Genomic DNA, 14585 nt, shown 5'->3' on the forward strand with positions numbered 1-14585 from the left:
GCATGTGTCTCCACAGAAAGCTGAATTATAAAACGTGTGAATGGAGTTTCTAGGTGAAAGTGCTTTTTTGACGTGCCAATATCTGCCATTGAGCCCCATTGTAAATGTCTCAAATTTGAAAGCACTATATTTCTAAAACGATGGAACATTAAAAGATTCCTTTTCAGGCAAACATGTCCACCGTAAGATGAACCTAAATAGGTTTGAATGGGGTTTCTAGGTGTAAGTATGTAGGACTAGTAGCATGCCAAAGTTTGTGCTATTGCCATTGAGAATGCATTGGGCGTTTAACTTAAATAACTCAGAAACTACAAAACATTTCAAAGTAAAAAGTTCCAGCATGTGTCTCCACAGAAAGCTGAATTATAAAAAGTGTGAATGGAGTTTCTAGGTGAATGATTTTTTGACGTGCCACTATCTGCCATTATACATTTCTCAAATTTAAAGCACTATATTTCTAAAACTATTAAACATTTCAAAGATTCCTTTTCAGGCAAACATGTCCACCGTAAGATGAACCTAAATAGGTTTGAATGGGGATTCTAGGTGTAAGTATGTAGGACTAGTAGCATGCCAAAGTTGTAATTTTTTTCGGACAGCATACTATAGCATGTCGTTTTTCGTGATTTTGGACTATTTGAAAAAAAGATGAAAATCATGAAAAAACGACATACTATAGTTCATGGCTTCGGACGGCATACTATAGCATGTCGTTTTTCATGATTTTGGAGGATTTGAAAAAAATATGAAAATCATGAAAAAATGACATACTATAGTCCATGGTTTGGGACGGCATAATATATTTTGTCATATTTTCATGATTTTGGGACACTATGTCAGAGCCAGGACTTGAACCTGCAGCCTCCTGATTCCCAGGCAGGCTCTGTACCCAGTGAGCCACTGTGCATGCTGTTCTTAAAAGGCCGAATAGATAATGACAGAAGAGCCAGAGACTTGTTTCCATTGTGGTTCATAAACATTCAAACGTCTAGAGATAAACAACAGCAAAAGAAACAATAGACAAATCTCCTGTTATTTTATTTTTTGTATTTCATTTTTGTATCAATGTTGTACTCAAAGGGAACAGCAGACTGTGTTGTGGCAGGTAACAAGTAGATCAGTGACTTAGCACACTGGCTGCATGATCTGGAGATTGTGGGTTCAAACCCCACTCAAATCTTTACTTGCCAAAATCTGCCATTGACCCCCATTCTGAATTTCTCAAATTTAAAGCACTATATTTCTAAAACGATGAAACATTTAAAAGATTCCTTTTTAGGCAAACATGTCCACCGTAAGATGAACCTAAATAGGTTTGAATGGGGTTTCTAGGTGTAAGTATGTAGGACTAGTAGCATGCCAAAGTTTGTGCTATTGCCATTGGGAATGCATTGGGCGTTTAACTTAAATAACTCAGAAACTACAAAACATTTCAAAGTAAAAAGTTCCAGCATGTGTCTCCACAGAAAGCTGAATTATAAAACGTGTGAATGGAGTTTCTAGGTGAAAGTGCTTTTTTGACGTGCCAATATCTGCCATTGAGCCCCATTGTAAATGTCTCAAATTTGAAAGCACTATATTTCTAAAACGATGAAACATTTAAAAGATTCCTTTTCAGGCAAACATGTCCACCGTAAGATGAACCTAAATAGGTTTGAATGGGGTTTCTAGGTGTAAGTATGTAGGACTAGTAGCATGCCAAAGTTTGTGCTATTGCCATTGAGAATGCATTGGGCGTTTAACTTAAATAACTCAGAAACTACAAAACATTTCAAAGTAAAAAGTTCCAGCATGTGTCTCCACAGAAAGCTGAATTATAAAAAGTGTGAATGGAGTTTCTAGGTGAATGATTTTTTGACGTGCCACTATCTGCCATTATACATTTCTCAAATTTAAAGCACTATATTTCTAAAACTATTAAACATTTCAAAGATTCCTTTTCAGGCAAACATGTCCACCGTAAGATGAACCTAAATAGGTTTGAATGGGGATTCTAGGTGTAAGTATGTAGGACTAGTAGCATGCCAAAGTTGTAATTTTTTTCGGACAGCATACTATAGCATGTCGTTTTTCGTGATTTTGGACTATTTGAAAAAAAGATGAAAATCATGAAAAAACGACATACTATAGTTCATGGCTTCGGACGGCATACTATAGCATGTCGTTTTTCATGATTTTGGAGGATTTGAAAAAAATATGAAAATCATGAAAAAATGACATACTATAGTCCATGGTTTGGGACGGCATAATATATTTTGTCATATTTTCATGATTTTGGGACACTATGTCAGAGCCAGGACTTGAACCTGCAGCCTCCTGATTCCCAGGCAGGCTCTGTACCCAGTGAGCCACTGTGCATGCTGTTCTTAAAAGGCCGAATAGATAATGACAGAAGAGCCAGAGACTTGTTTCCATTGTGGTTCATAAACATTCAAACGTCTAGAGATAAACAACAGCAAAAGAAACAATAGACAAATCTCCTGTTATTTTATTTTTTGTATTTCATTTTTGTATCAATGTTGTACTCAAAGGGAACAGCAGACTGTGTTGTGGCAGGTAACAAGTAGATCAGTGACTTAGCACACTGGCTGCATGATCTGGCCGGTCGTGTATAGTCGGCACAGCCGGACAGCCAATGAAACGAAGGCTTGCCTTTGTTGCCAGGCAGTTTTGCCATCTTTTTCACCCAATCAGAATTTTTCACTTTTCTTTGTAGGGATTTGGAGACTGGTGTTCGATTCCCCCTCATGGAAGATAGATCCATAGTTAAAGTTAGTTATTGACCAGTTAACTGCCTGGTAATTGCATACCTGGATGTAAAATAATAATAAAATATGTTGGGTTGTAATTGTACCACTGTGTCTGTGACTTATTTCTCTGCCCTTGATTTTCTATACTGCTGTAAATTTACATTGTCAGTAGTTATGATTGAATTGATGAATTTGGATAAATCTTTCCATCTAGATGACCAAGTTGGGTCCGGGGACCCTCAGGGGTCCTTGAGGGAGTTCCAGGGGGTCCCCATGCAGCTAAATGATAGTTAGTAACCAAATGGACCGTTATGGTTCTGTAACTCAGAGTGTACAAATGGAACCAAATGGTTCCATTTGTACACTCATAGTTAAATAAACATTGATTTAAAAACATAAATTGGGGGACCCAGAGATAGAAATACCAGAAATGGGGGTCCGTAGACTAATGCATGTCAAACTGGGGGGGTCCTTGAAATTAAACGGGTTGAGAATCACTGCTATAGCCGGGGGAAAAAGGAAAGAATATCTCTTATGGGGGGTCCCTGGCATATGTTTTCAAATGGGGGTCTGCGGGCTAATTAGTGTCAATTTGGGGGTCCTTGAAATGAAAAAGTTTGGGAACCATTGGTAGATAGCAGTAGTACTCATCATTGCCATCTAGTGGCTGTTATAAATCATAGCACAGCAAATGGAAGGCAGCCTCTGTAGACATTTTTAAAGCTCAGCTCAAGACCCACTTCTACACCCTTGCTTTTAATTGATTTATTTGTCTTTTAAAAAAAAATGTTATTCATGTCCTCACTGTATTGTTTATGCCCTGCCGTTCTTTCTTTTTTGTGTAAAGCACTTTGAGCTGCATTTCATGTCATGAAAGGTGCTATACAAATAAAGTTTTATTATTATTTTGTATTAGCAACAAAACATTTCTGTTGAACTCTGTGAAATTACACAACTCTTATATACATACAAAGATAAAGATAAATAGTATTAGAAAATAGATAAAATATCAAAAAACTGTGGGATACAATATATAGTGCAAATGTATCGGCTAGCAGCAGTTGAAATCCCATCCTAAAAATAAAACGTATTGAATGTATTGCTCTGTTTATGTAACAGAATTTCTTTATACAGATGTAATTTGCTGTAAGCAGTGGGTATAAACAGTGTACACACAATGATTTGTATTCCTTAAGGTGCTTCCATTCCATTCTTTTCAGAGTGCATTCTTTCTCTAGGAAAAAAGTTTTAGTCATTTGTTTTTATCAACACTTGTATGTGTGTGAGTGCGTGTGTGCATGCGTGTGTGTGTTCCTCAGGCACAGTAGAGGCGTTTGATTGATTGATTGAAAATTGTATTAACAGTTTGCAGAATTACAGTACATTTCAAGCACAAACTCAATACAAAGGCTGTTAACTGTGAGTGGACGACCCAATTAAGCATTACACTTGTTTACAACAGGGTCCACCATGTTCAATTCATCAAAGACAGACAGTTGGACTGTGAGGTGATGTGGCAGCCCTCCTCCTCGCCTCCAGAAGGAGACTTTGACCTGTGCGTCCATGAAGGCAGCGCCCAACGCCTGCACTGCGTCGCCAAGGTCTGCCGCTCACTCACTCGTTAACAAAAACACCTAAAACAGGCAGGGAAAGCATATTGTTTTTTAAATGACCGGTTAGTTTGATTAGAAAGTTCTGCATTGTCCCTATAACTCATGCATCAAATCACAAAACGTGTCGGCTGAGTAGAGATACAGAATGGATTCTTCTAATGGTTTGTTTGATTTATTGATTGAATACTTTAATAACAGCTTGCAAAGAAGTACAGAGATACAGATAATGCTAAAAGGATAACACAGGCCTTGTTTCCATTCTGGTTCTATGTATTCAACTCATCAAGCGTGGGCAGTGTGTGTACTATACAGGCTACACATCTGTCAGACCCCACTTCTGCATTGCTGTACTGAAACGTCACACCTGTCCTCAGACGATTGAGGGTTGTCCACTCCATGCAGGGCAGGTGCTGGCTGGCCAGGAACATCTGTGGGATCCTTGATGTAGTGGTGAAGCCTGGATGTTCTGCTGCCTTGCACTGATCCCTCCATCTCGCCATCACCCAGGAAGCCTTGGAGGTGTCAGCTGGTGTTGTGTGAAGCCGTTCCTGAGCCTGTGTGGCAAAGGGGCACAGGGACTGGTGTTTTAAGGATTATGTTATACTTTAGCTATTGAAAAATAGCAGATCTACAAGCTCATAGCGCAGTGCTGCACTACGAGCTTGTAGATCTGCTATGTTTGGAAAATCTTGAAAATGTGGCGCAAATATTAGAATATATATTCTTTCAGAGCGAACGTTTTAAACTCCAATCTTTGCTTACGGGGGAAGACGACTTGCAGCAAGCTATACACCTTGAAAAGTACAGTCATGACTCTTACTAAACACCAAAACTCAAGTGTACACTTAAACTGTATGTTGGCTTGTTTACTGTTGAGTGAGAGACCCACAGTTTGGAAAACACTGCATTAGCTGTCTGGGTGTTATAGCAATACAATTTTAATTGTCATATCAATATGTATATCACACAAATTATGTTGTATTACTGTTGTATGGTAGACAATATATTTGGGTTTCAAGTGTGGTCATCTGAACACAGCGTCTTTACACTCTAGTGAAATAGTGCATTTCATATTTAATGTAAACATACAAAGAGGACTAAGGTGAGGCAGTCAGCAGGTCACAGCGCTGTAGGGCTTCGAACCCTATATCCAGCAGAAGCTCGGATAGTACTCTACCAGTGCTTTTTTTGCTTTGCAACACCATGCCTTTACTTGCATGTGAATTATTGATGACACCATGATAGGAGTACAATAACTTTGCATTGTGAATAAAACATATTAACCACAGTGTGGTTGCAGTGTAATGCTAACGATGTAATCACAGGGCTGTCTGCTTCATGTATTATAATTAAAAGTGCATTCTGGTATTGTGAATCAATGTACTTAAATGAAAGCACCAACTTCAGTGTTTACTGACTGACCTATAATAACAATATAGCCTCCAATAGCACAGCGAGGGGTCCGGGGACCCCCATATTTTGTAAATAGCATCAACATCAGCTAAAGCCACTATAAAGCCTATTTGAAACTAGGCGATCTACGAGCTTGTTGATCAGCTATTTTCAACAAATCAGACCATTAAACTCAGTCAAATAAATGTTAAATCATGAAATATAACATCGGGTCTTGTGTAGGGTCTAAGGAGTAAACACTGATACAGTGAGTTATTATTTTGTCTGCTGGTTGCATGAGTTCAGCTCCATGTACAATAACAGCTCAGCACAGTACTCAATTAACAGATCCCTGATCGATCTAAAAACGAATCCACTACATTCACCAAATCACCAAGACATATAAGCATTAAAACGTTTCCTTTGACAAGTCAGAGAGTGATCTGTTCGTGCCCCATTGAGCCATACAACGTCTGTTTACGTTACGATGATGCTAACACGCTAATTCGATTAGCATCCCTTCCTTTGTCAAAGACGTGCAAAATAAAAAATCTGTCAATGTATACACATTATGTTACACGTCTTTATCGGCGTTTCTGTGGTCGAGACAATGCATTGTACCGACCTGTCAGTTTCTGCTGCTGCTCGGGACTTCATGTATATGACGTAAACATTAAACAGGCAGAGAGACATATATGAATCCAGGCATTAATCTCGTCCAAAAATATATAAAACGTAAACGCCAAAATCGCGAGAGAGTCAGCTATTCATTACATAATATTTCACAGACCTTGATGTGATTGTTCGCTGTGATAAAGTAACACAAAGGTGATGATGATGATGAGCAGGACAAAATACAACGAGACGAGAGGATAAACATAACTCGAGAGAAGAAGAACAGAGGCATTTGGCAGTGACATTCAGAACAGCGCCACAGCCAGCCCATCCACACCATAGAGTATATATATATCCACACCCACTCTGTGGCCAGACGTATATTACATCGGCAGTGAGATTAGGACAGCGCCACAGCCAGCCCATCCACACCCACTCTGTGGCCAGACATATATTACATCGGTACCGAAGTTTAGGACAGCGCCGCGGCCGCCGTCCGCACCCACGTTGCGGCCGGAAGCGGTACTGCGCCCGTAGTGAAAATTCACTACCGTAGAGAATGAATGGGACCTCGTTTAGGGCCGTTTAGCTAAACAATACGCGACGGCCGCGCGCCGGAGGTTGTGGGTTCAAACCCCACTCAAATCGTTACTTGCCAAAATCTGCCATTGACCCGCATTTTGAATTTCTCAAATTTAAAAGCACTATATTTCTAAAACTATGAAACATTTCAAAGATTCCTTTTCAGGCAAACATGTCCACCGTAAGATGAACCTAAATACGTTTGAATGGGGTTTCTAGGTGTAAGTATGTAGGACTAGTAGCATGCCAAAGTTTGTGCTATTGCCATTGAGAATGCATTGGGCGTTTAAGTTAAATAACTCAGAAACTACAAAACATTTCAAAGTAAAAAGTTCCAGCATGTGTCTCCACAGTAAGCTGAATTATAAATCATGTGAATGGAGTGTCTAGGTGAAAGTTTTTTTTGTTTTACTTCAATGTCATTTTCTTTACCAACTGCACTATCACTCACCTTAGACTGAATGAGATTTCCAGGCGCTTTCATCTTCTTTCTTCAAAGCAAAGTTTCAGAGTAAAGACCAGAGTGGGATTTGAACCCACAACGTCTGGATCATGTGTACAGCCACTTTACACTTTGAGCTACCAGGCTGTCTGTGTCCTGTCATGGTTTCTCCTCTGTATCTGATTAACATCCATGATAAATGGTAAATGGTGCATTTATATAGCGCCTTTATCCAAGGCGCTTTACAGAGATTGTGCATTACATTCACCCATTCACACACACATTCATACACCGATGGCGGCGGAAACCATGCAAGGTACCAACCAGCACATCAGGAGCAATTAGGGGTTCAGTGTCTTGCTCAAGGACACTTCGACAGTAACTCTGGGGGAGCCCGGGTTTGAACTGGCAACCTTGCGGTTACCATCCAGGCACTCTACCCCTGATAACACTTAAAAGCGCTAAAGACACCTTTGATGCACAGCAAACACCATTAAAATGCTCTGTACATGATCCCAAGGCCCCATTTGAAAAGTGACACCAAGATGAACAACTTAAAACTTAAAATCATAGAGAGCTCAGTGGCACCCTTGTTAAGATGACATCCATGTGAGCCAGAGGTTGTGAGTTCAAATCCTGCTCAGTTCCTCCTACTTTCACTCTGCAGTATGTTTTGGAGAATAACATCCAGAAGAACACTGGAAAGAGATGTAAAGCTGAGGAGATTCTCAGAGAGCATGGTGGCACCCTGTGATAAGCTGCTGTCTATGTGAGCCACAGATTGTGGGTTCAAGTCTAGCTGAGTTCCTTCAATGTGGACCATGTTTTGGAGAATAACACCCAGAAGAACAATGGAAAGCTGAGGAGATTCTCAGAGAGCATGGTGGCTCTCTGTAAGCCACAGGTCGTGGGTTCAAGTTCAGCCAAAAGCTCATGGCCTCGGACAGCATACAGCACGCCGTTTTTCTACATTTTTGAGGATTTGAAAAAAAGACGAAAATCACTCCGAGACCATGGACTATAGCCCATGGTCTCGGAGTGATTTTCGTCTTTTTTCCCAAATCCTCATTTTTCATAATTTATAGCCCATGCATGCATAAATGGGCTAAGTACGCCGTCCGAGACGGACGGCATACTATAGCATGCCGTTTTACATCATTTTTGAGGATTTGAAAAAAAGTCGAAAATAACTCAAACTACAAAAGATTTCAAAGTAAAAAGCTCCAGCATGTGTGCCCACATTAAGCAGAATTATAAATCGTGTGAATGGAGTTTCTAGGTGAACGTGCTTTTTTGACGTGCCAATATCTGCCATTGAGCCCCATTGTAAATTTCTCAAATTTGAAAGCACTATATTTCTAAAACTATGAAACATTTCAAAGATTCCTTTTCAGGCAAACATGTCCACCGTAAGATGAACCTAAATACGTTTGAATGGGGTTTCTAGGTGTAAGTATGTAGGACTAGTAGCATGCCAAAGTTTGTGCTATTGCCATTGAGAATGCATTGGGCGTTTAAGTTAAATAACTCAGAAACTACAAAACATTTCAAAGTAAAAAGTTCCAGCATGTGTCTCCACAGTAAGCTGAATTATAAATCATGTGAATGGAGTGTCTAGGTGAAAGTTTTTTTTGTTTTACTTCAATGTCATTTTCTTTACCAACTGCACTATCACTCACCTTAGACTGAATGAGATTTCCGGGCGCTTTCATCTTCTTTCTTCAAAGCAAAGTTTCAGAGTAAAGACCAGAGTGGGATTTGAACCCACAACGTCTGGATCATGTGTACAGCCACTTTACACTTTGAGCTACCAGGCTGTCTGTGTCCTGTCATGGTTTCTCCTCTGTATCTGATTAACATCCATGATAAATGGTAAATGGTGCATTTATATAGCGCCTTTATCCAAGGCGCTTTACAGAGATTGTGCATTACATTCACACATTCATACACCGATGGTGGCGGAAACCATGCAAGGTACCAACCAGCACATCAGGAGCAATTAGGGGTTCAGTGTCTTGCTCAAGGACACTTCGACAGTAACTCTGGGGGAGCCCGGGTTTGAACTGGCAACCTTGCGGTTACCATCCAGGCACTCTACCCCTGATAACACTTAAAAGCGCTAAAGACACCTTTGATGCACAGCAAACACCATTAAAATCATAGACATATATACATAGACGCCCCTTCCGGCTCTGAGGCGTGTGTCAAAATTGAAGGCACTATTTTCCCGACATTCCTTGCGAAGAATAGGGGAAGCAAAGCGGAAGCTTGTCAAGCTTCCGCGTGCGTAACATAAGTCCCGGAAAATACGCGCTGTGATTGGCCAGTAGTCACTTGAGTGACAGCGAGAGACATGGAGGAGTCACATGAGTGACGTCACTTAGGCAGCGACGCAGTCGCACTTCTAAATAAGAAATAAGAAAGCTGCGGAGAACTGTTGCTTTGTGTTCACTCTTTAATGTTTTCTGTTAGTAATCTAATCCCCCCTGGCTCTGATGTTGTATTGTTAATAACTTTGTTGTTTGTGTTTGTTTGTTTGTTTGTCTTGTGTTGTATTGTAATGTATATTGTCATGACTGTTATAAAGATTTGTTAAAAAAAAAATAAAAAAAAAAGCCTTCAGCACTGCACTTCCGCCTTCATTGCGATACACGTCGCTCCAATGAACTGCAACGGCAAATGAGGCATCTATTTGTTAATATCTATGATTAAAATGCTCTGTACATGATCCCAAGGCCCCATTTGAAAAGTGACACCAAGATGAACAACTTAAAACTTAAAATCATAGAGAGCTCAGTGGCACCCTTGTTAAGATGACATCCATGTGAGCCAGAGGTTGTGAGTTCAAATCCTGCTCAGTTCCTCCTACTTTCACTCTGCAGTATGTTTTGGAGAATAACATCCAGAAGAACACTGGAAAGAGATGTAAAGCTGAGGAGATTCTCAGAGAGCATGGTGGCACCCTGTGATAAGCTGCTGTCTATGTGAGCCACAGATTGTGGGTTCAAGTCTAGCTGAGTTCCTTCAATGTGGACCATGTTTTGGAGAATAACACCCAGAAGAACAATGGAAAGCTGAGGAGATTCTCAGAGAGCATGGTGGCTCTCTGTAAGCCACAGGTCGTGGGTTCAAGTTCAGCCAAAAGCTCATGGCCTCGGACAGCATACAGCACGCCGTTTTTCTACATTTTTGAGGATTTGAAAAAAAGACGAAAATCACTCCGAGACCATGGACTATAGCCCATGGTCTCGGAGTGATTTTCGTCTTTTTTCCCAAATCCTCATTTTTCATAATTTATAGCCCATGCATGCATAAATGGGCTAAGTACGCCGTCCGAGACGGACGGCATACTATAGCATGCCGTTTTACATCATTTTTGAGGATTTGAAAAAAAGTCGAAAATAACTCAAACTACAAAAGATTTCAAAGTAAAAAGCTCCAGCATGTGTGCCCACATTAAGCAGAATTATAAATCGTGTGAATGGAGTTTCTAGGTGAACGTGCTTTTTTGACGTGCCAATATCTGCCATTGAGCCCCATTGTAAATGTCTCAAATTTGAAAGCACTATATTTCTAAAACTATGAAACATTTCAAAGATTCCTTTTCAGGAAAACATGTCCACCATAAGATGAACCTAAATGGGTTTGAATGGGGTTTCTAGGTGTAAGTATGTAGGACTAGTAGCATGCCAAAGTTTGTGCTATTGCCATTGAGAATGCATTGGGCGTTTAAGTTAAATAACTCAGAAACCTCAAAACATTTCAAAGTAAAATGTTCCAGCATGTGTCTCCACAGTAAGCGGAATTATACAAAGTGTGAATGGAGTTTCTAGGTGAAAGTGCTTTTTTGATGTGCCAATATCTGCCATTGAGCCCCATTGTAATTTCTCAAATTTGAAAGCACTATATTTCTAAAACTATGAAACATTTCAAAGATTCCTTTTCAGGCAAACATGTCCACCGTAAAATGAACCTAAATAGGTTTGAATGGGGTTTCTAGGTGTAAATATGTAGGACTAGTAGCATGCCAAAGTTTGTGCTATTGCCATTGAGAATGCATTGGGCGTTTAAGTTAAATAACTCAGAAACTACAAAACATTTCAAAGTAAAAATTTCCAGCATGTGTGCCCACAGTAAGCTGAATTATAAAAAGTGTGAATGGAGTTTCTAGGTGAAAGTACTTTTTTGACGTGCCAATATCTGCCATTGAGCCCCATTGTAAACTTCTCAAATTTGAAAGCACTATATTTCTAAAACTATGAAACATTTCAAAGATTCCTTTTCAGGCAAACATGTCCACCGTAAGATGAACCTAAATAGGTTTGAATGGGGTTTCTAGGTGTAAGTATGTAGGACTAGTAGCATGCCAAAGTTTGTGCTATTGCCATTGAGAATGCATTGGGCGTTTAAGTTAAATAGGTTGAGACACCCCTTCCTCTCTATCTCTCACCACACCCCTTCCTCTCTCTCCTTGTATTAATATTTCAGAAAGATCTGGATTTTAGTTTCATAGCCACCTCATTTTATTGTCCGAAACGATCAGGGGGGCACCACCACCCATTCCCATATTAGTCCATGGGCCGAATGAGATGTCGGTACCACTAAAAGGGACAAGATATGTGTGGTATAATTGTGTTCGTTTGATATCCAGGAGTGAGAAAATGTGTGATAGCAGTTTCAGAAGGGAAGCTGAATACCATTTTAGTGGTATACTGTGATTCGGCAAAACCACATAATTCATTGTTGTCTAAACTCCAAAAGTATTCAAATGTATGCACATTTCTGATGTTTGTACGATGAATGGACATGACCAACTTCATAATATAACAACAGACATGCTGAATTATACTTCTGGTAGCCATACCGGGAAAATCCACAATGGCTGCCTTTCTGAAACAAGGTAGGCTACATCTTAAAACATAATAGAATCATGAGTGATACCTCTTTTTATGAGGATGTAGAAACCTTTTAGTTATTACCTTGTAGAGTCAGGAACTCTCAAACTCAAGGTTGTACCCCAGCACACAACTCAACTCAGGATATATACCTTGTAGAGTCAGGAACTCTCAAACTCAAGGTTGTACCCCAGCACACAACTCAACTCAGGAAACCATGTAATACATGTAAATGAGGATCACACAACTAGACGTATGTGCCGTCTACACAAGGACGTATTCTGTGTTACTCGGGCAAGTATTTAGCCGATCTGCCCTTTTTGCCACATGGAGACGCCGTTTGGGGGACTTTTGGGCTAATTTTGAAACCACCTTCCAGAGTGGGAAAGTTTGGAGACGCAACTTTCTCGTCTCCGTGTGTATAGCAAATGCCGCCTAATTTGCTGAAACGGTGATGTCATAGTCCCCTCGCCCCCTCCAAACTAACCAGTGTTAATGGTTTATTTCACCATAACCACTTACATATAAGTATCACAGCTATTTTATATTTGCACATAATGTCTAAAAATCTCTTCTCCAAAAATAGCCGATCTGCAGCCCGCATGCATGCTATAAAATATAAATTATGGTAATTACCAATATGGGAAGACAAGAAAAAAACGGATAATCTGCATACTGATAGTTCACCCGATAGTTGGAACAAAACATGGTGAAGCAGCATTTCACTATTATGCACCAAAAACTTGGAATAATATTCCAGGTTACATTAGGAAATCCCCAACCATAGCCATGTTTAAGTCCAATTTAAAAACGTATTTATTTAACATTGCCTATCCCAGTGATGTCTAATAACAGCTATGTCTTGCCTGGGCTTTAAATTAGCTGTGTTTTCTGTTTCTATCAAAGGTGGGAGTATTTGTTGTAATGTATATGCTCCTATATCTTATTTTAATTGTATCTATTATAATATGTATTAATTTTAAAGCGCACTGTTGCACTCTGTATTTGTTTTTATCCTGTAAAGCACTTTGAATTGCCTTGAGTATGAAAGGTGCTATATAAATAAAATTGCCTTGCCTTGCCTTGCCTTGCCATTATTGTTACTATATTGGTGTAGTGTAGAATAGATTGTTATAGGCTATATCTAAGATAGGCAGCACAGCCAGGCAGGTCCCTCTGCGAGGTGCACAGAACAGCCAGCATTGACCCACCTCGTCAAAGTGCTTCGTCTTCTTGGGTGGAAATTAAACATTCTGAAGGTGATATCCATGCTTCAACTTGCTCTCTAAATTATATTCTTTGCAAGCAAGCAGCCAAAATCGGCAGGCAAAGCCTTTGTGTAACTTCAAACCGGCTTTGCATTGAGAGACCCCATGTAGGATAAACCCATCGTTTACTGTCCATATTCCTCGATAAACGGCCTGTAGGCCTATAGCCTATACAGTATGTGCAATTTATCTTGTTAACTAGCTGCAGATTAAGCAAAATGTTTAGCGCTATGCAGGCAGCAGGTGGAATCAATGTATTAACGAGCAATTATCTGACATTCAGCGGTGTTGCGCCCCGAATATAATCTCCTAAATCAAACTCATAAAATTCACAATGCATCATGATCATGCCGCCCTTGTTGTCAGCTTTAAGATCTGCAACCTATGAATCTCATGCTTATGTATACTTTGTATCCTATACTTCTTGCAGAAGAGGGTAGTTTTAGTAGGCCTATGTTGTAAAATCATTAAAATAGTAATGCAATGAAAGAAAAACATTAGCTACATTTATGCATTCACATGGCCATCTACAGGCCGGCCATGTGTACTACAGCTTCTCTTGAATCCGGAGCAGTTTACCGGCCTTGTGTATACAGCATGCATAATTAACATAACCGCAATGTAGACGCTGGAAAGTTTTATATCGTTTACAAACTTGCGCGGCTAACAGCCCGAGCCGTTCTTATAGATAACACACACACAAGCGGTATTATGTTACTTCTGGAGATACTGATTTAATGGTTCTCTATTTAGCCTTCCAAAAACACATCCCTTGTCCTATCTATCAGAAGTGTGGTGCATAAAATACTCCTTGGGCTAAATTCGGCCATAGCCACTTGCCCAAATGTGCTGACCTCATCACATTTGTGATGACAAGGGAGTTGGGTTGGAACACATTTTTCTGTGATAATAGACACCTTTATGAACACATCTGTGAAGAAAGCTAGTGGTAAGCATTTTTTTCCCAGATTTGCCACAACTTACGGTAACTTTACCTAACTAGGACTATAGTGGACAAGAGATCAAGT

This window comes from Electrona antarctica, assembly GCF_951216825.1.
Source record: "Electrona antarctica genome assembly, chromosome: 11".
Taxonomy (NCBI): Eukaryota; Metazoa; Chordata; class Actinopteri; order Myctophiformes; family Myctophidae; genus Electrona; species Electrona antarctica.